The sequence below is a fragment of the Dama dama genome, chromosome 30 (assembly GCF_033118175.1).
Source record: "Dama dama isolate Ldn47 chromosome 30, ASM3311817v1, whole genome shotgun sequence".
Classification (NCBI taxonomy): Eukaryota; Metazoa; Chordata; class Mammalia; order Artiodactyla; family Cervidae; genus Dama; species Dama dama.
Genome location: NC_083710.1, coordinates 23509192 through 23535772, shown reverse-complemented (window position 1 = coordinate 23535772; position 26581 = coordinate 23509192). Strand labels below are relative to the sequence as shown.

The window sequence follows — 26581 nt, the reverse complement described above, 5'->3', positions numbered from 1 at the left end:
ATGAATACATAAATATATATATATTTATTTATATTATATAAAATACATTGTGTGTGGCTTCCCAGGAGGCATAGTGGTAAAGAATCCACTGACAGTGCAGGAGACATCGGAGATGTGGGTTCAGTCCCTGAGTCAGGAAGATCCCCTGGAGGAGGAAATGGCAACCTGCTCCAATATTCTTGCCAGGAAAATCCCATGGACAGAGGAGCCTGGCAGGCTACAGTCCCTAGGGCTGCAAAGAGTTGGACACAACTGAGTGGCTTAGCACACAATACATTATGTAATATCTGCAAATACAGAGATATATACAAAGTAGAGAAAAAATGATGATTAATCCCATACAGGTGAGGGTGGGCAGAGACATCTCATTGAGGTTTTGCAAAGATCTTTCACCCTACTTCCTCAAAGACTATTCCTATATTTACAGGATTCATGCAAACTGCTTAAGTTTTCAATATTTTCTCTTAATCCAGCTCTCGGAGTGAGCTCCAGGCATTTCCCTGGACTGTGCTTCCCCTCTCTTCATGCTTGGTGAACTCATCTCCTTCATTCAGCCTCAGATTGAACCCTTCTTCTTCTTCTGACTCTCACCGTGGCCTGCGCCTCCCCTTTCAGAACATTTACACACTATTTAGCTATTTAATTGTGTAGCTATTTAATCTTCACAACTAATGGTGTGCCTTGTTTTATCTGGATCCCCCAGGGCTTCACAGCGTGCCTAATATATAGAAGGTCTTCAAAGCCAGTATTTATTGAGTTGAATTGCTATTAATATATCTGTACCCTCCACATACTTCCCATTGCTACAACCATCACATATATTGTAAGTAATTTGTTTTCATGTCTATCTACTTCCTTTTATAGTAAGTCTCTTCCAGGAAATCATGAAGTATTAAATTTTTAATTCCTGGAGACTAGCACATTTCCATGGCCCTCAATAAATGTAGAAAGAAGTGAGGGAGGGAGGGAAATCAAACTGGTTGTCATTTATACAATTCCAATAAAGTCTTAATAATAGCAAACCTCTCTGCCTGTAGGGAATCACAACAAACATTGTAAAAGCGAGGGGTCAAGCTCTCACTGTTTGAAGACGCAAAGACTTCAGAAATAACTCCCAATTTTTTGAAAGGGTCTTTGATCAGCATGTTTGCCAGCACCAATAGCATTCAGATTGCCCTCCTTGCAAAGAAGAAAAGGAAGACCTAACATGACTGAGCACCTACTATGTGCCAGAGCTTTGCATACAACATAGTTGATTCAGCAACAGCCTAGCTGAATATTAAATTGCTATTAGGTACCATGCATATGACCTGGCAATCAGAGATTTATTATTATCCATTTAAAAAATATGACTCCTATATACTCAGCATATTGTAGTAACCTATCATGGAAAAGAATCTTAAAAAGAAATACATATAATTGATTTACAATGCTGTTATACACATATATAGGTAGATCTGATACAATCACTTGCTGTACACCTAAAAGTAGCACAACATTGTAAATCAACTATATTTCAATTTAAAAAATTTTAAAAATATGACCAGCATACAGATTACTCAGGAGGCAGGTAAGGTGGTCTGGTATTCCCATCTCTTTAAAAAATCTGCCACAGTTTGTTGTAATCCACACAGTCAAAGGCTTTGGCATAGTCAATAAAGCAGAAATAGATGTTTTTCTGGAACTCTCTTGCTTTTTCAATGATCCAGCGGATGTTGGCAATTTGATCTCTGGTTCCTCTGTCTTTTCTAAAACCAGCTTGAACATCTGGAAGTTCACAGTTCATGTATTGCTGAAGCCTGGCTTGGAGAATTTTAGTACATTTTATATTAAGTTTATTTTATCACAGTAAAGAAAAACAAACAAAACCCTCCAATGCCCAGGTTGTACCACAGACCAGTAATATCAGAATCTCTGTGAGTGAACCTCAGGCTTTGTATTTTAAAACTTTCTCTAGGGTTAAACCAAAGTGGAGAACCACTGGACTCCAGGCAGGTAATCCAGGCCCCAGGTCACTGCTGTAATCCAGGGGTGCAGTGGGAAGGAGTGGAGTCACGGGATAAAACAAATTGCCTGGTTTGGAGAGAGACATTGTCAGCATTCAGTAATAGATTAGATATGGGTAAAAAGACAGAGAACGTAGAGAGAGGTTCCCACTAACTCAGACTAAATGGTGGATTTGTAGAAAAACTGACCATTTATCAGGAAGTGTTTGGGGAGGTTTTGGGGGAATGATGATTTATTTGATGATTTGGTGATAGTACCAAAAATGTTTGATTCTTGGGGAGGATGGGATGAATTGAGAGAGTAGCATGGAAACACATACACTCCCATGTATAAAATAGAGAGCCAGTGGAAATTTGCCGTTATGATTCAGGGAGCTCAAACTGGGGCTCTGTGACAGCCTAGAGGGGTGAGCTGGGGTGGGAGGGGGAAGGGAGGTTCAAGAGGGAGGGGCCATATGTATACCTCTGGCTAATTCATGTTGATGTATGGCAGAAACCAACATAATATTGTAAAGCAATTATCCTCCAATTTAAAATAAATAAATTTTTTAAATGCTTAATTCTTGATTCTGTCATCAAACATATAAGAGTGGCAGCCTGAGATCACAAATAAAACTCCAACAGATCTCTTACCTTCTCTGAATGGGGCTGCCAAGGTGAACAGCTCCAGAAACCTCATTCACATCACATTATATGAGTGGTATCTTCTGAAGTCATTCAGTGGCCCCAGCTCAGGATCTGCCTCTGTAAAATCAATGGGTTGGGCCAAAACCTCCTTCTATGCTTTGGGCTTACTTACATTTTTGATAAACATTTCTTCTATGCTTTCATCCTACTTAATGATAAAATGACTGCCTAGAAGCAAAATGCTGAGGAACATGTGTGTACCCCAGGTCTCATTTTGCATTCTTGGGAGGTTAAGCTAAGTAGGTCAACAGTCACCCCTCACTTCCTTTATAGCACCATAGGCCTTCAAGAGTGTGGAAGAGAGCAAATTGCCACTTCCTTGTCACACTGAGCAAAGTCCTCATGAGCTACAACGTGAAACATATATTCTGAAAATCCCTTAAAGGAAAACACTGACAATCTTATTAACTAAGAGAACAAAATAACCCGTCTGAAAGTTACTGATATTTGGGATTGTGATCTACTATGGGCCTTTCTCTTTTGGTTCTGCTAGGCAAACACCCATAATCATGAAACACAATTGGATATTCCTGGAAAGACAGGGAATTGCCATGCAACAGAGTGCTGGTAGAAGATGAAACCAATAGTGCTCTATTTCTCTAGGTTACTAATTATGTTTCCTGAAAATATTGGTAGTAAATTAGTAAATGGCTCAATAAAAGGAAATAAGATAAATGTGCTGTTATATATAAAAGTCAAAAAGCAGCATGTATAAAAGCCCTACCTGCAATGGGAAAGGGCTTAGTGAATTCAAGGACTAAAGGAAACCAAAGTGGGAGGAGCACAGAAGTTAAGCAGAAGAGTGACAGGAGTTAAACCAAGATGGACCAGATTTCACGTGTTTATAGCCCATGTTAAGGATCTTGGACTTTATCACAAGTGTGACTGAATACCTTTGTCCAACAGTAGAAGACTGGGCTAATAAATTATGTTATAGCAACACCACAAAATGGGGCTTCCCTGGTGGCTCAGCAGTAAAGAATCCGCCTGCCAAGGCAGGAAGATCCCCTGGAAAAGGAAACAGCAACCCCCTCCAGTATTCTTGCCTGTAGAATCCCGTGGACAGAGGGGCCTAGAGGGCTACAGTCCATGGAGTCACAGAGAGGCAGACACCACTGAGCACTAAACAACAACAGCAACACAGAAGACTACCCATCGTTGACTTCCAAAGTGTGTTCTAAGCACTTACCTGTGGAACAGATATTTTATTGTGTATTTTTTTTAAGTTTTCATGTTAAAATTAATATGAAGAAAATGTGTCATACTATCTTTTTTTTTTTTTATTAAGGCCTCTGACAATATTATAGCCTTTGGGAAATCCTACAGTAAAAGAAGGTGTTTACTTTTACAACTTACCAAACTTATTGGCTCTCAGAGATATTTTCTTTTCCCCAAGTTACATCATTGAGAACCTAGAGATTTTAGCTAGCTAAATTTTTCTAGCTAAAGAAACTAGCATTTGTAAAAATGTCTCTTGGTAAATATTGCCATATATCCATCTTAAATGTCTACATATAGAGTCTTCAGACAAACAAAAAACATCCCACAATTGCAACTGCCTGAAAATAAGAATGTATGTGAAGGTAACACGAAACAATTAAAATATCTGTTGCTTACAATGACAGATATTACAGTAACTTTATTTCTCTACTACATTTTTCTTTAATTTGGATACTAAATCATTTTTTCAATTAAAAATTAAAAAGTAGTAAAAAATTAATGACAGCCATATTTTTTAATGTATTTGAAGCTTTGCCAACTCAATCAATTCACAGACTGCTGCACAAATTTCACTTCATAAGTGTGTCTAGAGACTACGCAAGCTACATTTTATGATGGAGAAAAATCAATCATCATAATAACAGTTCTATTCCCCTTGCTAGTAGGTTAATCTAATTAACATCTCTTAATTGGATGCATTAATTTAAAAAAAAGCAAAACTTGATTCATGCCGTGATTAACTACAGACATCCTTCATAGGATTCATAAAATCCTCTGAACTTACCTTTCAATCCCATGACTACCCAGAAAGCCATTCAAAAAAGTACTTCATATACACAAATCAAGATCGTTTTATAACTTTGGTTTTGGGGCCAGAAATTAAATCCTATATATTCATTCATTCCTTCATTTATTCAACAAACTTTTATGGAAAGCATTAGGCTATGCCTAAGAATATAAAACTTGAAAAGACAAATCCTTATCTACAATGAATTCTCAGTAAGTAATACAGACATGCAAAAAACTGTCAGTTCAGTTCAGTTGCTCAGCCATGTCCAACTCTTTGAGACCCCATGGACTTAAGCACGCTAGGCTTCCCTGTCCATCACCAACTCCCAGAGCCTACTCAAACTCACATCCATTGAGTCAGTGATGCCATCCAACCATCTCATCCTCTGTTGTCCCCTTCTCCTCCTGCCCTCAATCATTCCCAGCATCAGGGTCTTTTCAAATGAGTCAGTTCTTCACATCAGGTGCCAAAGTATTGGAGTTTTGGCTTCAGTATCAGTCCTTCCAATGGACATTCAGGACTGATTTCCTTTAGGATTGGATCTCCTTGCTGTCCAAGGGACTCTCAAGAGTCTTCTCCAACACCACAGTTCAAAAGCATCAATTCTTCAGTGCTCAGCTTTCTTTATAGTCCAACTCTCACATCCATACATGACTATTGGAAGAACCATAGCTTTGACTAGATGGACCTTTGATGGCAATGTAATGTCTCTGATTTTTAATATGCTGTCTAGGTTGGTCATAACTTTTCTTCCAAGGAGCAAGCATCTTTTAATTTCATGGCTGCAGTCACCATCTGCAGTGATTTTGGAGCCCCAAAGAAATAAAGTCTGATGCTGTTTCCACTGTCTCCCCATCTATTTGCCAAGAAGTGATGGGACCAGATGCCATGATCCTAGTTTTCTGAATGTTGAGCTTTAAGCCAACTTTTTCATGCTCCTCTTTCACTTTCATCAAGAGGCTCTTTAGTTCTTCTTTGCTTTCTGCCATAAGGGTGGTGTTATCTGCATATCTGAGGTTATCGATATTTCTCCTGGCAATTTTGATTCCAGCTTGTGCTTCATCCAGTTCAGCATTTCTCATGATGTGCTCTGCATATAAGTTAAATAAGCAGGGTGAACATATACAGCCTTGACATACTCCTTTCCCAATTTGGAACCAGTCTGTTGTTCCATAGAGAACAAATACTGTAATTTTGGTATGTATTGGCATAATGCTAATATAAAGGAGAGAAAACTAGTTCTTCCCAGAATAGGAAGAGAAGGTCAGAAAGGCTTCAAAGAGGATGAGATATTTAAGCCACATCTTCAAAGGTGTGAGCATGAGTTTGCCAGGCAGGTTGGGCTGGGAACATTCTAGGCAGAGAAGAGAGTATACAAAGCATGGATGTGGGATTCAGTGCAAGAACGAAGTAGGACATAGTGAGGGCACAGGGAAGCCTGTCATGGGTCCATCAAATAAGATACAGAGTAACAAACGACTGCAGGTTTGGCTTTTAGATGGCAGCACCTATTTCAAAGCAAGAGAGGGAACCTAGGGGTAGGGAATTAAGAAGCACAAACTTTTATGTATCAAATAAGCTACAAGGATATTTTGTACAGCACAGGGAATGTTGTCAATATTTTATGATAATTATAAATGGAGTATAACCTTTAAAATTTTTGAATCACTATATTCTACACCTATTACTTATATAGTACCATAGTAACTATACTTCAATAAAAAGTAAAAATTAAACATTGAAAAAAAAACAAGAGCAGGTTGAGAGAATCAAAAAGGGTTCAAACTGCAATCAACTGAAGAGTAAATAAAGGTGTCAAGAAGCACACTCAGCAGATCCACTTAAACATGGGGTAACATTTTGGCAAGTGATATTCTTAACCCATGTAGTAACCAGGTGCTTCTGGTGAGATTATGTAGTGCATTAAAAATTTTTAAATGTATTTGTAACTCCGGACTTCTAACATGTGGCACTGACAGAATCTAATGTATAGATGACCCTTAAGAATTCAAGCAGTTCATCCTTTTACTTCTTTATAAACAATAGCACTTTATGACAGATTGTACAGAAACACTGATATCCTCCAATGAAAATGCTATGTAAATATAAAGGGTGATTTGTTAAATCCACTTCAAGTACAAAGACTCCTAAAGCGCATAGCAGAGAAATGTGTGATCTGAGATCTTTGAGGAAACAGAAGAGTGGTGCATACTCATAGCGATCCTACACTTTGAGTGTTTTCGGCACTTCGTGAAGGGTTGCAGAACACCTTGCAAGTATGTTTACTCTCGTATGAAGAGAGTAGTCTGTGCTCACATTCAAAGAAAGGTAAATAGGTGACATTATAAAATGCAAGAACTGCAAGGGACCTTAAGCATCATCTATCCAACCTCTTCATTCTATGGATGAAGAAAACAGAATCAGAGAGGTTAAGTAGGTTGCCCACAGTTCACACAGTGAGTCAGAGCTGAAACCAAGATTGCAACCCAAGATTCCCCATGCTAGCAGTCAGGTGCATTTGTTTTCACTGCACCCTCCTGGCCTGTGCCAAAGGCCAAAACTAACTCAGAAACAGAATTAAGTGAGTTAAAAGTAAAGAGTCAACAATATGGTGATCCTACTACCCCAAGCCTATAACTGAGCCTGCATCTTAGAGTGAGCAGGGGAAGGGAGAGTCTCTGTGAACTCCTGCTACATGCCAGTCACTTTGCTGAGCACTTGCATACATGCAAAACACAAGATGCAGAAGTATTCTCTCATCATTTCATAGTCACTGAGTCAAGAAGTATTTCCTGCAGGCTCTTTGTGCCAAGGACAGTTCCAGGCCCTAGAGATCACATCACACTGAACACGACAGTGTCCCTTCCTTCATAGAATTACATTCTAGTTGGAGGAGACAGAAAATAAACCAGTCAACTAATAACTACACTAGAAAATATTAAGTGCTAGACAGAGAAATGAAAATGAAATGATGCAAAAAAGGAGGGAAGTGGAAGAGTGGGTACTGCCTTACCTAATCAGGTCTTTTCCTTCCTGGATGATAAGAAGGACTTGAAACCAGCAGTCAGGCATGAACCTTCACGCAAGAAGATGTAAAGATGGCCTAGAACATAATGTCAGGGGATAAAACCAAGTCAGAAGCCAGGGCGGGGCAGACGGACATAGAGATTATCATACTGAGTGAAGTAAGACGGACAGAGGATAAACAGCAAATGACATTCCTTCTATGTGGAATCTAAGAAGAAATGATACAAATGAACTTACATACAAAACAGACTCACAGACTTAGAGAAGGAACTTAAGTTTGCCAGGTAGAAGGATGGCGGGGAGGGAGAATTAGGGAGTTTGAAATGGACATGTGCACACTGCTATATTTAAAATGCATAACCAACAAGGACCTACTGGGGAATCTGTTCAATGTTATATGGCAGCCAGGATGGGAGGGAAGTTTGGGGGAGAATGGATACATATTTATGTATGGCTAAGTCCGTTCCCTGTTCACTTGAAACTATCACAACATTGTTAGTGGGGTATACCCCAATACACAATAAAAAGTTTATTAAAAAAAAAACACATCAGGGCAGGACATGTGTGTGGAGGCACATGTCTGTCCAAATACACCAACAGAAGCAGAAGAGAATGGGCTGAGGACAGCTCAAAAGAATTTTCTGTAACAGTTCATTGCTGTTTCCTGTGACTTTTACTGGGCTGAGCAACTTAATATGCAATGGTTTTCATCCTGTGGCCTCCCTTCCTCGAGACTTTTAATATCTAATGCCCCCCTTCCTCTCCATAATACTCTTTTCCTCTTTTAACTGGATATAACTGTTTCATAACTGATGGGTTGAAGGTGATAAAGAATGACCATCAAGATCCCCATGCTAATCATAAGCATTTCCCAGACGAAGACCAGAGGGACAGAGTGGTGGAAATGCCAGTCTAATGAGCACTGCAATAAGCATAAGCAGATTGAACCCTAAGTCAGGGCAATGCCATCAGGACTTCTTAAGGGAAAACAGCAATGAGACGTTGGGACTAATTGGAAGCCTCTGACATTGACAGAGCTGGAAGCAACACGAAGCTCAAAAAGTCAATGTGCTTTGGGAATGTTAAAAGGAAACACTTGCTTGGAAAGAATTTTTAAGTGTGAAAAAGAAAGACTATTTTTGGTGGAATTTGTGAGCAGTGAGTCTGACCACACACTGAGGGCTGAGAGAAGACATATCACTGAAGGAACTATGGTCCGGCTCCCAGCCGTTGTCGTGCCCAGCACCCAACTGAGAAATCACGTGCAGTGATTAATGTGCGCAGCGTGCCAAGTGACTCCACCGGGAGTGAATCGGACTCGAAGCCAACCTCTGTCTTCCTTCCAAGCTTCCTTCTCCTCGCCCCAACTTCCTCTGTGCTTCTTCATTCTGCGCTGTGTACCCTGTAAGAACCACACACCTGAGGCTTAACTGTTTCATAAATCACTTCCTCATTCTCCACTGTGTAAAGACACGTTCACGCAAAACATGCCCCTCCAGTGAGAGGGTTCCCATTGAGTCCACTAGACCACACTTCCTGTAACACATGCCTAAGACCAAGTTAAACTCCACAAGGCTAAAGGACCGCACACCTGGTGTGCGCCTACCTTCATGTCCGGCCAGCTGGGGTGTTTTATGACGTCTGTCCCCTCCTCTTAGTGTCCGGATGGACACTCGATCTCTTATTTGCCTTGTTGGTGTGATATTCAGGAACATTTTGGATCCCAGGGGTAAAAGAGTATACACTGTTCTGATTTATCTTCCTGGATAGCTTTTTTTCCTACCACTGCCTCCAGCACCGCTGGATCCGAAAAAGTACCTTTCTCGCAATCAACATGCATTAAAAAATGTCCAGTCATCCCCCAAATTCCATCATCAAGCTACATCCGTGAAGATGAGGTAACAGTGGTATAAGCACCCTACAACTGAGTTACAAGAGGCTGACTCCCAAGACTGGGAAAGCAAAAACACACCCGCTAGCTGCTTAGAGTTAGAAAGCCTTCCTAGTCTAAAACCTCCATTTTTCTATCTCCTGATTTGCTAATCCAGAGAGCCAAAACCCTCCTCTCCTTCTCAGTGAAAGGTCCTAATATATTCCATATGACCATGACCCTTGGAATGGGTCATTTTCCACTTAAAGCTACAGCAGCTTTCCTGTCATAATATCTTAAATGTGAAGCTTCTCTGTCCTTCAAAGATACTAGAGACATAAATTTAGAAACGATTTTTATGGAGTGATAATAACAATAGATACCTCCTACTGATAATGCCTTACCAAGGTGAAGGAGAAAAACGTTCAGGTTAGACTTAACGGTGTTTAGTACAAACTACTATGTATAAAATAAGTATACAAGGATATATTGTAAAATGCAGGAAATATAGCCAATATTTTATAATAACTCTAAATGAAGTATAATTTATGAAAATACTAAATCACTATGTTGCACCTGAAATTAATATTATATTGTAAGCCAGCTATAATTTAAAATAGATGTTAATATACTCTTAGGTATAAACATGATATTTCAGGTAATCACTGAAAATTGTCTCAGTTCAACCTTTTCCACTGCAATAAAGGAAATTTTAAGCTAGTGAGCTATACAGAAGACAAAATATGACATGATATAATATAATAAATACATAAAATGTATATAAATAATATCTATAGCCTAAAGGTTTAAAGCTTAATAGATCATATAAATCTTTAAAATTTTTTAGCTCATCTTATAATCTAATTTTCTCATTCCAGATCTCCTGGATCAAAGATATGGAATGAAGAACCATGATTTTACATGACTACATATAATATTTTGTAACACACATGTAGTAAATTGCATGTTTTGTTTTATTAAATATAATGACCTACTGCACAAACTTCATGGATATACAGTCAATCCTCATTTCTCACAGATTCCATATTTGCAAATTCTTCTACTTGCTACACTTTCTTTGTAAGCCCAAAAGCAATACAGCACTTTCACAGTTGTCTGAAGACATGAGCAGCAGTGAAAATTTTGTATTGCCTGACACACACATTCCCAGCTGGGGTCAAACAAGGTCACGCTCTACCGTCTTGTTTCAATTCTTATGGTATAAAAGAGTGTCCTTTTCAAGGTGAGCTAAGTGCCAGGTTTTCATATCGTTGTGCTTTTTGTTGGTAATTTCGCTGTGTAACATGGCCCCAAACATAGAGCTGAAGTGCCGTCTAGTGTTTCTAAGTGCGAGAAGGCTGTGATGCAGCTCCCAGAGGACAGATCAGTGTTAGATAAGTCGTTCACACCTCTGTTACAGCGCTGACGGCTGTGAGTTCAATGCTAATGAATATAGTAAATAAGGCATCTAAACACAAATACACCTAAAACAAGGTTTTGTGTTGACTGATGACAAAAATGTTGTGACCACAGACTGGTAGGAACCGAACCCCATGTTTCCCCTAAAAGCAATGGTTTAGTATTCACTAATTCAGCATTCAAAGTGACTTTACAGAACAGAACTCCCATGAATAACAAGAATCAACTGTATCGCATTTAAAATAAGTTCATGTGCTACCAAAAATGCTCTCCAAAGTTTCCATGCTTCCCACCTTGAAAACTCAAGGATGGTGACTATGGAGTTCTCTTTCCACAGACCCTAACTAAGAACTATTAAAATGGGTCTCTTTACACTGCTATGATAATGCTTCCCAAGGGGCAAGAGGCCAGGAGGAAAGTCCTGACCAGTAACCCTGGGGGCCCGAACAAAGTTTCCTGCAAAGGGAAGTCCTCTCACCAGAGCTATCACAAGGAACCATGGGCAGCTCCCAGAGGCCGTATCCCACATAAAGTCACGTCAGCACTAGGCTGTATGTTCCATGGCCAGGTTATTACACCTGAATGGGGCAAGATGAGAAGGGACAGTCAAGAGGAGAACTGACAGGGTTGGAATGTGATCTGGGCAGAAGTCCAAAGGGAAGACTGTGTCAGGGCCAGGAGTCTCCTGAGACTTTAGAGGAGGGGATGGTGACCTCTGGCCTGAAGCGAAGGGAGCTGCTAAAGTGCTGAAATAGGGAGTGGACAATGCAGACAGATACCTGAGTAACCTCCAAGGGAGGCAGACGAATCACCTCCAAGGTCCCTTTCAGCCCCTCGGGTGTATGACGACAGGGTAATGATAAGAAAGAACTGTGCCAGTTGACAGATCAGCTCTGTCAATTTTTATCTAAATTCTTGCTTGCCATCAGAATCCTTAAAAGAGAAACAAATGTCCTTTGGGGAACACAGTTTCCCCAGTCTCTAGTAGTACTGTAGTGTATATTCAAAACATTGCATGTGTTTTACAGTATGTCTTTTTACTTTCTTAAGCTGTAACAAAACAAAAAAAAAAAAAAGTTTTTTTAATGCCTGGTTCTGTCCAATTATTATATCAGTCTAGTCTTTTTTTTTTAAATTACTACCCTGGTGTCTCAGACAGTAAAGAATTTGCCTTCAATGTGGGAGATCCAGGTTCGATCTTTGGGTCAGGAAGATCTCCTGAAGAAGGAAATGGCAATCTACTCCAGTATTCTTGCCTGGAGAATTCCATGGACAGAGGAGCCTGGTGGGGTCGACTAACACTTTCCCTTTCAGTCTCTTTTTTTACATTTTATTATCAACTCAATCAAACAAAAAGTAGAGAGGATCATCTAATAGATCCTTATGCACCCATCACCTAGCTTCAATTATTTTCAACATTTTAGCCCAGCTTTTTGATCTTCTTATTTGACTAACAGAGCTTTCATATATTTTCTCACTCAGCAAGTATTTACTGAGCAGCAACCATGTCAGGCACTTTTCAAGTCCTGGAGACACATGAGTGAAAAGAAGAAAACAGGCAAAAAGTACTTGCTGTGCCAAGAGTTTACATCCTAGTCAGACGAACAGTAGTAGCTAATGTTGCTGAGAGTGACAGGCCATCACTGTTTCGGTCATTTTTCAAGCATTTCATTTAATCCTCACCAGAATCCAATGACACAGGTGCTTTCATCATCCTCTTTTACTGAGGAGGAAATTGTAGCATAGAAAGGTTAGGTGATTTGCCGAAGGTCACACAGGTACCAAGTGTAGTTGGGGTTGAGATTGGCTCTAGAGTCTGCCCTTAACCACCATGCCTACAGCTTCTCCATGCCTCAGCAGGTCCTGCCTCTTTCAAAGGTCACTTCTCTGTAGAATCCTGGGCCTCTCTGACTTCTTCAGTATAACGAAAACTACAAGAACAAGGTAGATGTTTGCTTCATAACCCTTTCTCCTCATTCATGTTGACTTGGTGGAATCTCTGGATTAACAAAACTGTGGCCATTTGGCCTTTGTTCATTCTACTTCCTCTTAAAAGAGATGTCTTTTGTAGATTCCAATTCAAATATTATAGCAAGTTAAAATACTATCAAAACCCTACATTTTCTATCCTAATATTAAGAATAACTAACATTTATTGAGCCTTTGTGAGAGCCAGGCATTGGGCTGAGTTCTTAGGTCCCTTCATATAGCCCTCGTAACAACTGTACAAGATAAATATCATTATCCTTATGCTGCAGATGAAGAAACGGAGGCACAAACAGATTGTATAACCTACCCGAGTTCTCCTGACTAGAAAGAGGCAGAACCAGAACGTGACTTTATCCCACATTCTTAAATACACTACTCCACCTCTACCTTAGAGGAATGCTCTATACTATAAAATCTGAACTCTTCTGATGGTTCAGCAAAATATTTTACATGTATCATATAATACTATTTTTCAAAACAAAGATTTTCAGCTTTTTATTGTACCACCCTACATTGCAAATTGCATTTAAAACTCTAGTTAGTTCTCCAAAGGGTCCTGGGAGTATTAATATTCTGATTAATTAGCTCATCCTATTTTATCATTCAAGACTGGGGTAAACTAACAGAACAGGGTTTTATGACTAAGCCAAACTCTCTTATTAAAGGTATCTGTAGAGATAGCAAAGGGACCCAGAAACAGGATAGAAATCACGTATGAAGGAAAACATTCAATAAGGCAGGCCCTATTTCAAGCCATAAATCACCAAATAAAAAACAGTAGAGTAATTGCTGTGCTCAGTTGTGTCCGACTCTTTACGACCCCATGGACCATAGCCTGCCAGGCTCCTCTGTCCATGGGATTTTCCTGGGAAGAATACTGGAGTGGGTTGTCATTTCCTTCTCCAGGAGATCTTCCCAACCCAGGGATCGAACCCAAGTCTCTTGCGTCTCCTGCATTGCAGATGGATTCTTTATCACTAAACCACCAGGGAAGCCCAGAGTGCTTGTTGACATTGGTTCAATTCATTAGTTTTTAAGTCGTGTGCAAATAAATCAGACTCTGCTTTTGAAAAGTAGTCCTGAAATCCAACAGCAAGCTATTTGTTACTAGCAAGGTGGAGTTGCTTAAAATGTTTCACTGAGTAACAGAAACCTCCCTAACCTCCACTCAAAATTAAATGCATCTATTGGATGTTTTTATACTTCTCCGCATGTCTAGCAGATCTGTACCCATTTTATCATATAGTAATAATTTGTCTACATGCCTTCCCAAGAAAACTATAAGCTCCATGAAGATAACTATTTCTAGATCATGTTCACTGCCATATTCTAGTGCATAGCATGGAGCCACAGTAATGAAAGACAGATCAAATAAGTTTCATTGAAAAGAGCGAATGAGGGAGTGAGGGAGTGAACGAATGAAACAGGCACTCTAGTACTAGAGAGGAAATGAGGGCTATCCAGTTCATTCTGGCACCAGCTTTTCTCAGGCCACAAGGAAATTCAAGTACACACTTGTTGTATACACTCAGTCAGAATTTCCACACCCAGGAGTTCTCACTAATGTTCTATGACGCTTTTTCCTTTCTTCTTTCTAGTTTTTGTCTTGAGTTCATATGCTTTAGTTTTAAAATATCTGTTTTATCTATACCACCTTGACTCTTCTCTATAAGTTAGTCACTCAGTCAGGCCTGACTCTTTGCAACCCTATGGACTATAGCCCACCAGGCTCCTCTGTCCATGGGATTCTCCAGACAAGACTACTGGGGTGGGTTGCCATTCCCTTCTCCAGGGGATCCTCCCAACCCCAGGGATTGAACTCGGGTCTCCCACACTGCAGGCAGATTCTTTACTGTCTGAGCCAACAGGGAAGCCCTAAGTTAATAAATAAACTATAAATACTCCACATTAACTTATGATTTGCCTACTAGAGAATTCCTATGCATAAAGAAATGTTCCAAATTCTTATTTCTGGCTAAATACCAGTGTATTATTTTTACTTTCCCAGAAAATTACCTTTAAGCTGTTGAATTTTTCACATACACTTAGATGATTTGCACACTGATGATTTGGGAATTACATTGACCCTCAGTTAACTCTTTTCTACCTAAAATTAAATTTTGCAGCTACCCCAAAATGTTTGGAAATTCAATGCCCCCAAGGACTTTGCAATTCAAGTCATAACCCAAAGGCTTAACATTTATAGAGTCTCTCTCTAATTTTCCAGAACTATTTTGTATAAATGGAGTGAAAAAAAGAGGAAAGGAAGAGAAAAGCTGATGGAATGCTGTCAGAATCACACTTTCCTGACATTTCTCGATGTTACCAGCACCTCCTTTTCATTCCTTTCAGCGTAGTCACAGGACTCTGAAGTTCAGTTGCAGCAAAGCTGTTAGAGAGGGCTCTGGGCTGAAGTCAGATCTCCCCTGTCAGTGACTCTGCCTGGCCCAGGTTCAGGTAGAAACCTCCCTCACAGCCAGGAAATGAAAACTCACCTGGCTCAGGTGCTATTACTCCAGCTATCTCTAGCTGACACTGGTCCTTTGGACCATGAATCTACAATATCTGTCATTCCTGCTATTTTGCAGGTTGCCAATAACAGGCTCATCAATTGGGACCCAGGTCTGAACACAAACCTGTGAACAAGGTCATTTGAATTTGAGGATGTCACATAGTGAATGGGTGATGTGCTCAGAATCTGAGACTGGGGTCCTAATCCCAGTTTTACCACTAACTTGTTGTATGACAAAAGGTGAGTTCCTTTACCTCTCAGGACTCTGGTTTCCTCCCTTGTAGGGTAAGAACACCTACCCTGCCAACTCTACCCATACACTGTGAAAACAAATCAGCAGATGACTTGGTGCTTTGAAAAGTTAAAGAACCTTACAAAAGAACACACTAGAATGTGGTACCCTCCAACATCCTCTCTCTTCACATCATTTGGGGTTTCTCTTGCTGATCCTCCCAAACAAACCCCAAAGAAGCCCTCTTAGACCATGATGGACAAAACCTTTCTTCTGCACCAATTCTGTGACTTCCCAGGGTGTAACTGGGAAGAAGAAAAATCCCCTACTATGTTAGTGGCCTATTCCTCCTTTTCCTCCCTTCCAACAAAAAGAAAAATAATAATAACTACAACTATTACTATTTAGCCTTACATCAAGCACTTGGCTCACACTGTTTCATTTGATAGCCACAAAACCCACTTTAATAAGAGTCAGCAGCCCCATTTTAAGTACTAGTATCATTTTACCAATTACTGGTCATTTATCAGTAACTATCAGTAGCCCCGTTTTAGTGATGAGACAGAAAATGAGCTTAAATAACTAGCCCCACTGAAATATCTTCAGGACTTCCCAATCCCAGTGTTGGGGAGGAAGAAATCCCTTCAGGTCAGAACTTCAGGAGTTGTGGCACACAGATCAGAAAGATCATTTTTGTTTGAGGACTGGAAGGTTCGTGTTTCTGAATCATACTTTCAGCCTTCCTTCAGGGAACATCTATGAAAACAAGGTAGCTCCAGAGTGCTCCCAAGTCACTCTCAGATTAGAGAGCCCTGGATTCCAAAACAAAAGTACCCAGTGCAATTTAAAAAGAGGAGGGGCACTTGAGAAAGACGCTTGCCCCGGGGAGCACAAACAAGCTTTCCCTCCACCACCAGGCATATTCACAAGTGACCACGAAAATTGTGATTTAACGGTCCAGCATGTGGTATAAAATGTCAGCAACTTTCACAGTTTTGAAAACTGGTGCAAATAGAGAAGCAGAGAAAGAAGTCTGCTCTTTACACCCACACAGTACTGTACACTTGATTTGAGCGCCCCGAAAATTCCCCTGAGCATTTTTATCGTTACGTATCATTTGTATCACTCCACAGTTTAGTCAGCCAAACCATATCCTTTTCCAGCTTTAGATAAATTGCCTTTTGACAAACTGCACACAGACAAAATATCACGAAGTCCCCCAGTTGTAATCTTTACCCTGTTTTTCTACCGAGATGAGTAAGATTTTCCTATTTAGTTTAAGTACATAAGCACCAGATGTATATAACAAGCGAGTATCATCTTTAGCATGTTTATTCACTCTTTCTTGCAGTGTATCTGAGTTTTATCACTACTTTTCCAAGATTATGGTACCTGCAAAATGTAATATAGAAAATTACTGTACAAGGATATATTGGTTTGCAAAAAGAAGTGGTCACTCAACTTTTCTAACTCTCATTATGATAGATAAAGCTTTAGATGTATTTGGGGGGAAAAAATGGGAATCGTCAAAAAAGTGCAAGACGCTTTGTCACTTTATTTATCATTAATATTTAAATAAATCTTTTAATATACTATAGAGAAGCCAAACTTTATAAAACACTACAAAATGTTTAAGTATAATTCATCTTAGCCAAAGTCAAATAAAAGCTCACCTTGCTGTTGCTGTAACAAAGCCATGTTTATTTTGAAGAGAATACAGTAATACCTTATTCATCCAGCTAACCTTAAACTTAGGTTCAATGGCCATCCAAGAAAATACTTAAGATTAAGATTAGATAAAGAAAAACTGCATACAGTTCCCAGTGGCACTAAGCCTTTTAAGATCATTAACACATCAAAAAGGTCTTTGTCTACAAATACGTGGATGCAGCACTTTGCCAGGCTAATGAAACTATTGTGCTATTCAACACACACACCACACACAAATATACATACTTGGGAAGACTAGCAACCATTAGTCAAATTAACCAGTGATTACTCCAAGAAGAGCAGTAGAAACATAACTCTGTTACCTGGTGTACATGGCAAGATCTCAGTATTTGGTCATGGATACTGATGGGTATATAGGCTTCTCTTGTGGCTCAGATGGCAAAGAATCCAGCTGTAATGCAGAAGACCTGGGTTTGATTCCTAGGCGGGGAAGATCCCCTGGAGAAGGGAATGGCTACCCATTCCAGTATTCTTGCCTGCAAAATCACATGGACAGAAGGGCTGGGCAGCCTATAGTCCATGGAGTGGCCAAGAGTCAGAAACAACTGAGTTACTAACACAACAACTGATGGGTATTTAACCCTCATGTAAATTTCTTACATGAGAATTGTAAAAATGTTTGCCTCTGAGAATAAGTTAGAGGCAACAGTGTTGAACATTTTTAACATCTCAGTTTTGTTTTTATGTTTTTTTCATAAATGTCCTACTTGAAATTAATATACTACGCCTTGAAATTAGTGCTACACAAGTTGGCGCATTTATATTCACATTCTAAAATATACGAGTTTTACTTTCAGTTTTTACCTAATGAAACATGTTTCTTCATCAATACACATTAATTCACACAATCCTCTACAAAGCTAAGTGCTTTCACAATGATTGTACTCTGTATTTGTAGAGCACCTCAGAGTTTCCAATCACTTTCATGCACTTTATCTCATTTAACAGCGAATAACTACCATGGGAGTGAGAAACATAGCTTCACTGACCCGTCTTTACCAAGGAAACAAGCTCAGAGAAGCCAGTGTCTGAGCCGATATCACAGAACTAATTAGTGACACAACTAGAACTGGAATCCAGGCCTTCTGGGTTTTCCCTCGACATGCCACCCACACACAGCACAACAAAATTACAACCATAAAATTCATCATGCAGAAACTATTTCTACTATGACTTCGTTCGTTCAACAGAGTCTATTTACTACCTACATGTGCCAGACACTGAACTAGAAAGATAGATAAAAGCTCAACACCACTGCAAGCTTTTCCAGAAGTTTTGTCTGACTCTTTTCCTTCTTCTTCTCGCCAGGGTAGCCTGGGTTTTCCCCCCTTAACCTGTCCAAAATAAACATGGCAATGGCTACAAGTCACAGCATGCAATTGTGGGCACTGTAATAAAGGCGTCTCCAAGTCCATGCGAGGGAAAGTTTCTGAGACCTTCCTCAAATTTTCAGTCTCCTGAACACTTGGGGTAAAGCAGGGAGGCACGACTCCAAGCTATTTGAAAAATATGATTCTGTGCCAGAGGAACATGCTATATTTAATGTCCCACTGATTTCTGTCCCCATCATATCTATGGCTAGATCACCGAGGTGAGTCGGTAACCTCCTTCTAGCGACTATCTACCACTCTAGCTGCATGTGATTCACTGAATCCCCCACCCACTCACCTCGGTCTGCACATCTAACCAGCTTCTTTAGGGAGCTGCTTTCTGGAGACCTGAGAGAACCATAATTTCTTCCACAAAATTTCTCCTTGCAATGCTATCATTCAAGTTTTATTCTTTTTCATTAAATGTGCTTCTCGCCATTCAGTTTGTTTTTCAAATGTGAGTGCTGCCAGAAAAATGACTGTGGGAAGTTTCTATTGCCCTAATGTGAATTTGATGACTATGAGCTTTCTAGAAAGGTGGGAGGAACTGGCAACCACATGTAACTGGGGTCTTGAGAAAGGAGCTGCATAGAACATTCAGAGGCAGGGAGGAGAAAAACAAGCGAAGGACACAGCTCCCCAGCAGTTGTGCCAAAAGGAGCTCTGAAATAAGAGGTGTATCACTGGTTCCTGAAGACATTATAGCCATAGGGCAGTTTTTCTGCCTTTGGTCCTCTTTTAATAAAAATTAATTTTTAATGTAAAAATAGAACTCTGGTTTCTAAGGAGAAAATGGATAAATTATTTTGAGTATGAAAACTTCTAGCTGCCCCTAAGAAATTTCTTCCCGAGTATATCACCAAATCATCAAATAAATCATCATTCCCCCAAAACCTCCCCAAACACTTCCTGATAAATGGTCAGTTTTTCTACAAATCCATCATTTAGTCTGAGTTAGTGGGAACCTCTCTCTACGTTCTCTGTCTTTTTCCCCATATCTAATCTATCACTGAATGCTGACAATGTCTCTCTCCAAACCAGGCAATTTGTTTTATCCCGTGACTCCATTCCTTCCCACTGCACCCCTGGATAACAGCAGTGACCTGGGGCCTGGATTACCTGCCTGGAGTCCAGTGGTTCTCCACTTTGGTTTAACCCTAGAGAAAGTTTTAAAATACAAAGCCTGAGGTTCACTCACAGAGATTCTGATGTTACTTGTCTGTGGTACAACCTGGGCATTGGAGGGTTTTGTTTATTTGTTTGTTTTTCTTTACTGTGATAAAATAAACTTAATATAAAATTTACTATTTTAATTATTCATAAGTGTATAGTTCAATAATGTTAAGTATATTTAGACTGTGTGCAACCAATCTCCAGAATTCTTTTCATCTTACAAAACTAAAATTCACCACCTTATTAAACTGTAACTCCCCATTCTCCCCTCTTCTAGCCTGTGGCAATCACTATTCTACTTTCTGTCTATGTACCTCATACAAGAGGAATCACACAGTATTTGTCTTTTTGTGACTGGCTTGTTTCATTCAGCACGATGTCCTTGAGGTTCATCAAGTTGTAGGCTGACTAATGTTCTATGATATGCTCCTCTGTCCATGGGATTTCCCAGGCAAAAACACTGGAGTGGGTTGCCATTTCCTCCTCCAGGGGATCTTCCCAACATACGTCTCTTACATCTCCTGCATTGGCAGGGAGGTTCTTTACCACTAGCACCACATGGGAAGCCCATGTCTATCCTAGAAGGCAATGGCACCCCACTCCAGTACTCTTGCCTGGAAAATCCCATGGACAGAGGGGCCTGGTAGGCTGCAGTCCATGGGGTCGCTAAGAGTCGGACACGACTGAGTGATGTCCTTTTCACTTTTCACTTTCATGCATTGGAGAAGGAAATGGCAACCCACTCCAGTGTTCTTGCCTGGAGAATCCCAGGGACGGCGGAGCCTGGTGGGCTGCCGTCTATGGGGTCGCACAGAGTCGGACACGATTGACGCGACTTAGCAGCAGTAGCAGCATCCATTGATGGACACTTAGATTTGTCTCCCCCTCTTGGATATTATGAATAATGCTGCTAACTGTGCAAACCTGTCACTGGCAAAGCCCATTAACCATTCCCTGAAAATAAAAAGAGAATCTGGGTGACTAATAAAGTCAAACCTTTCTTTCCTTTGGGCTTAGTCGAGTTTCACTTGCTCATAGGCCGCCACATGCAGAGGACTTGAACTTGGCACTTCAGAAGAGAGTTCCTGAGGCAAAATGGCTGCACCCACACCTCAGCTGGGCAGGCACGTGCAGAAACCACTCAGGACAGTACAATTCAAGACGGCGGTGGTGGGCCGTGTGCAGAGATGCTGCCCCAGCACTGGATCCAGAGCCAAGAGCAGTGCCTGCCTCGCGATAATCCCCACCCTTCCCCACTGACGAGACTCTATAAAGCAACCTGGCCCACAGGCTGGCAGGGAAAGCATGTTCTCTAGAACACAAGCATGTACCCCTCCAGTCTTGGCTCAAAGAATCAAGCTTTCCTTTGCTTCTGAATCATATGCAAATACTACACCATTTTATATGAGGGACTTGAGCACTTGAGGATTTAATACCCTCAGGGGTCCTGGACCAATGCACAGTACTGAGATACATACACACAGATAGAGGTGTGTGTGTGTGTATCAACTATTACACATATATCAAATTCTAAAATTTTTCCAAGACATTGTCTTCTTATTTGAGGGGTCTCCTTGCCAGGACCCATAGCCATGTTGACTGTGTCATCTGGGTCACTCAACACTGTCCATCCATCTGGCAAAGACTAGGATTGGGTCCAGAGCCAACTCAAATAAAAGTCTCTTGTCACATTTCCTGGCCCCTCCACATACCCGGCAGGGTCTGAGAGCAGGACATTACAATCCAGTCCGAATGCTTTACACCATTTAGGGGACCCATCACTAGATCCCATGGGGTGAAGGCACTGTGCTCTCACGTATTTATAGACAAGGGAGCTGAAACCCAGTCTAAAGTCACACGACAAGTCAGTGTCTCAGCCTGCTGTCCTGCCTGAGACAACTGCTCTTGTCCACGGCTCTCCTGGCATGCACTCCCCCAGCCCCTGCTCTCTTGGTAATCTAAGCCCTAAAGGAAATGCGAGCCCCAAACCCTCTTCCCAGGACACTTGTCATCCAGAGAAGAAGAAAGGATGCACATAATGAAAACAGACAGGAACACAAATTGTTTTAAATATGTAACCATATACAAAACCAGCTGCAGCTGGTGCACAAGGACTGTGGGCGGCTGATGGAGGAAGGGGTGGGGCTGCCCAGGAAGAGGTGGGAAATGAGCAGAAGAGGGTGAGGGGACAGGGAGAGAGGGCTGGTGCCAGAAAAATGGCTGTCATGTAGGAAAGTTCCACAGTTTGAGAACATCGAGAAAAGAGGTCTGGGAGCCAGAAGGGGCCATTTTACCAGAGTACATGATAATACAGGAAAATACAGGTAATTGGCAAAGGTTACAAATCTATAAATGGACTTGTAGGTTGTGTTTTTTTTTTTTTTTTTTTTCCTCTAGAGGCAACCAGATGCCAAGGACACAGCAGCTTCCCTCGGGAGTGTACTGGGCCTCAGTTCCCCATGAGCTCTGCACACCCACCCCCACTACCTCATTTTCTCCTAGAGTGACCTGTGGTGAGGCCATAATTTGAAGAAATGCTTCAGTGTAGTAAATAATAGGGTAATGATAGAAAGGATCTGAAAAGTGCCAGAACAACCTTACATGAAAGAGAATTTTGATTGATTCAAATATCTCAATAGGGCAAGAAAGCAGGTCACTTCAAAGGTATTGTTCCCTCTCTTTTAACTCTCCACTAACATTCTGAAAGACCAGATGAAGTTCTCAACAGGACCCTGCACATTCCCTTCCTAAAATTCTTCCCATTTGTAGCTGTTTGTTTTCTGACTATCTTGCTACTAGACAGTAAGTTCTTCCAGGGTAAGAACCACATCTGTCTTCTTCTCATTCAAATCCCAGCAGGTTCCACAAAACTGGCTTATCATAAGTGCTCCATAAATATTTGTTAATTGTCTTCCTGGAGAACTGTGGAAATCTGAGTAAGTTACACCCCCTCTTTGAGTCTCAGTTTCCTCATTTATCAACTCACAGGTTTAAATTAGCTCTACAGTCAAAAAAAAAAAAAAAAAAAAAATCTAACCATTCTTGTGGTTAGCATTTCCCGAAAGGAAATGGGCTGCGATGAGGCATACCCAATGCAGGGCAGAAACAGAGGTCCTATCTCAACCTCCACTGTGCATCCCTGGTCCCCAACACTGATCTCAAGGGGAAACCTGAGGTGGGGGCTGGAGGAAAGGCTGAGGATGTATAAGGGGGCAAGATTCGATGGGAAATGACTGACCTGGAGTTTAGAAGACCTGATTCTAGTTCTGGGTCCACTAGTCTCACTTGGGACCCAGAGAAAGTCACTGTGGGCTTTGCTAATCTGTAAAATAACTGGGTAGGCACCAAGGAAAGTTCCCTTCAGATCAAAGATCTTTTTGTTTTTCTCTTCAAAGCCAAAGGTTGCTCAGCCAGAGCTGGGCTCACCATAAAAGAGACGTGAGCCCAATATTATTGCTAATATTCTCCTGATCTGTGGTCCTTCAGATCTGCACAGTTTCTTAGGTGTATGGATGGGAGATGGAATCAACAAAAAGGAAAGAGATTCAGTGTCCCCTAACCTAACCCATATCAGGCTACCGGGGAGGGAAAAATGTAAAGGCTATCAGTAGGAAAATTTGGAGCATCAGTATAATCCCTCCCCAAGTTAGAATAACTGCATTTTTTTCAGTTTCTGCATCTGTGTTGTCACTGGGGAGTTAGCTGGCTGTGTCTGTGTTTTAACATCTGTCAGCTAAATCAGAGACTTAACTGCAAAAATCGTAGGGCTCAGAAGCACCATGTGGTTTTGACACTCCCTGGATGACACAAGGTCAAGAAAGCAATAAATGAATTGCCATGAGACCCAATATAACATTTTCATCAGTAACACAGCCCTTGTTCCAAAAAGCCTTTGCTCCAAAAAGAAAGAACTTGTACCCATTTTCCCCAGAACCATATTTGGACATTTCAAAGGAGAAAACCATAACAAACTAGAAGCATCTGAGGCAAACAACTGGCTTTCTATTTAAAGAATGTCACGTCTCTCAACATAACAAGACTGACATTGTCCATCAGAACCTACTCCAGGTATGAACAGTATCGCCTTGAAGCAAGATAGTGACACACGTGCTTTGCCATCTGCTAAACAAAATCCTGGCTGTGTGGGCATCTATTCATGCAGAACTGCTTCCTAAGTTCTATCGCTTTAACCAAAGGTTTCTCTTTGAACATACCTTGTTTTGCAGATAAAGAAACTGAGCTAGGAGGTAGTGGAGTGATAGGCGAGCTCAAGCAGCCTGATTTATACTAACACCAGGATTCGAAATTACAGAATTCTCAAGATTTCATAGAAAAATTGAGTTACCAAATCACTCTCCCCTGCACAAAGCACAAGTGTGGTATCAATGTTTCAGAAGACCAGGTGGCCCACCAGCAAGTCCACAGAATGTGTCTTTCACTGGGGCTGGGGAGCATCTCCTCCCCTAAAGGGGTCCAAATTTTTATTACCTACTAATTCCAAGCAAGATTTCTCAACTACAGTTGTGATCATTGAAGCCTTGTGGAAAGAACAGTCCATGAATTTCTATACTGCCTTTCCACTTAAGCTTCTTTTTCAAATTAATGTTTGCTTAAGTGAGAGTTTCTGAGCCCCTTTGCTTTTCACAAGTTTTGAACTCCACACCCAATAGCCACATGCAGCGGAAGGCCTCAACTGAACCCCTGTCTGTACTAACCAGATGCATGAATGCTTTCTTGCGCTTCCCTTAGACAGCAGCTAAAGCTCATTTGATATGTAACTGTTAAGATTTAGTTCTTACTATGGTGTATCCATTGTTGTAAGTTCTTTACATGAAATACCTTATTTAATCCTCAAAACAACCTTACGAATTAAGTAGCATTTTGTCATCCCATTTTACAAATATGGAAACCAGAGGCACAGAGAAGTTAACTCATTATTGACTAGGGGATTTGGGCAGAAACTAATCCCTGTGTCCATGGGGATTCTCCAGGTAAGAATACTGGAGTGGGTTGCCATGCCCTCCTCCAGGGGATCTTCCCGACCCAGGGATCAAACCTGCGTCTCTTATGTCTCCTGCATTGGCAGGCAGGCTCTTTACCACTAGCACCACCTGGGAAATGCACAACTTAGCACACACATGTGACACCTGTGGCCAGCGATTTTTATTTTGGCCAGCCAAAAAACAATTCTGCTATTTCACTAACACTTTGCAGATTATTACATTCAATAACTAAACCTGAAATACCTGAAAAATCTTCTGATTTTCATGAAATATTGTCTTCAGTTCACTCTTCTGTAGAAGCAAAGGAGCATTCTTCAGCATCATGAATTTCATTTTCACTTTCCATATTAGAATCCATCACTAACGTTTTTTGTCTTTTTCGTGGTCTAATATCCACATTGTCTGAATCAGAACTATATTCTGAAGAACTACCATCTTCTGAGATACTAGTATATATGTCACTCGAGCAGTCAGAGAAAGTATCTGCTTAAAATTCACCAAAAAATTCTTCTCCACTCAAAATTTCATGATGCATCATTTTTGAAAATTTTATGTATATAATATATGCAAGGTTGGAACAAAAACCTAATGGAGCAAACTGTGAATGATAATGACAATCATAAATTGTATACTGAACCTTTGACCAATTTTAAGCACTGCACAGTGATTTTAACTGTATGACTCTCTAGAAACACAGATTCGTCTCCAGTCAATAATTATCAGATGACAAAAGACACACTAATACATCCCCAGTCAATAATGTATTAGTCAAAGCCAAGTAACCCAACAAGCTAATAACTGATGGAGTCAGGATTTGAACTCAGGCTTTTCTGCACTAGTAAGCAAGCTTCATGAGAACAGACACTCTGCTTTATTCACTGCTGTATTCTCAGCCATCTCCATAGTACTTGGGATATAGCATGTGCTCAATAAATATTTATTGAATGACTACACCAAACATCCTCCACAAACCAAGAGAATGACCCAGCATCACAAGTACCAGCTTGAACCAAGAGAAAATTGCTTAGAGCAGCATTTTGGACAAAAATTCTTCATGCAACCCCTGGGCTTTGCGTAAAGAATGCAAAGCCCATTGTGAGTGTCTGAGAAAAGGTGGGAGAAAGCCATCTGACCTATTTTGTTCAAGCTGCTCTCCAAGGCCCCCTTCTCCCTGGCCACCCTGATTTGGTCACTGCTGAAACTGGGTCAGTGTCAAAACACCACAGTCAGCTTACAATGCTTTCACCATTAAAGGTCACTCTATCATCTGCACATTAAAGAAAAAAACTACCACTCCAAATCACAATGCCAGAACCTCCTTTAGGTCTGGCTACAGACTCATGTTAAGACACAGACTTAGAGTTTGCCTCTAGTGTATCACAAAATAACCCTTCCAGAAACGGATGGAAGCCTGTGAGGCCTCCAACTCCTCCACTCCCCGCCCCTCATCAGAGGGCCACCTAGTTCCTGTCCTCTGCTATTCTCCCAGGCTCCTTCCTAAATTAAAATTTTGGATTACCCGGACTCTAATGCCTATTTAAAATAAAACCT

At 40.7% G+C, this 26581-nt stretch overlaps 1 long non-coding RNA gene across 3 annotated transcripts in view; it reads right to left on the bottom strand.

Annotated features, from left to right (window-relative positions):
• Nucleotides 1–4568: 4568 nt before the first annotated feature.
• LOC133049134 (uncharacterized) overlaps nucleotides 4569–26581 on the bottom strand; it is a 110233-nt gene continuing 88220 nt past the window's right edge. For 2 of the 3 annotated variants that reach the window (XR_009691226.1, XR_009691225.1), the window contains exons 3-4: nucleotides 7718–7807; nucleotides 4569–5794 (exon numbers count right to left, since the gene is read on the bottom strand). This is a non-coding gene — a long non-coding RNA (uncharacterized LOC133049134). Of the gene's footprint in view, nucleotides 5795–7717; nucleotides 7808–9060; nucleotides 9133–26581 lie in introns of those variants that run through there. The other variant, XR_009691227.1, reaches the window with a different exon arrangement.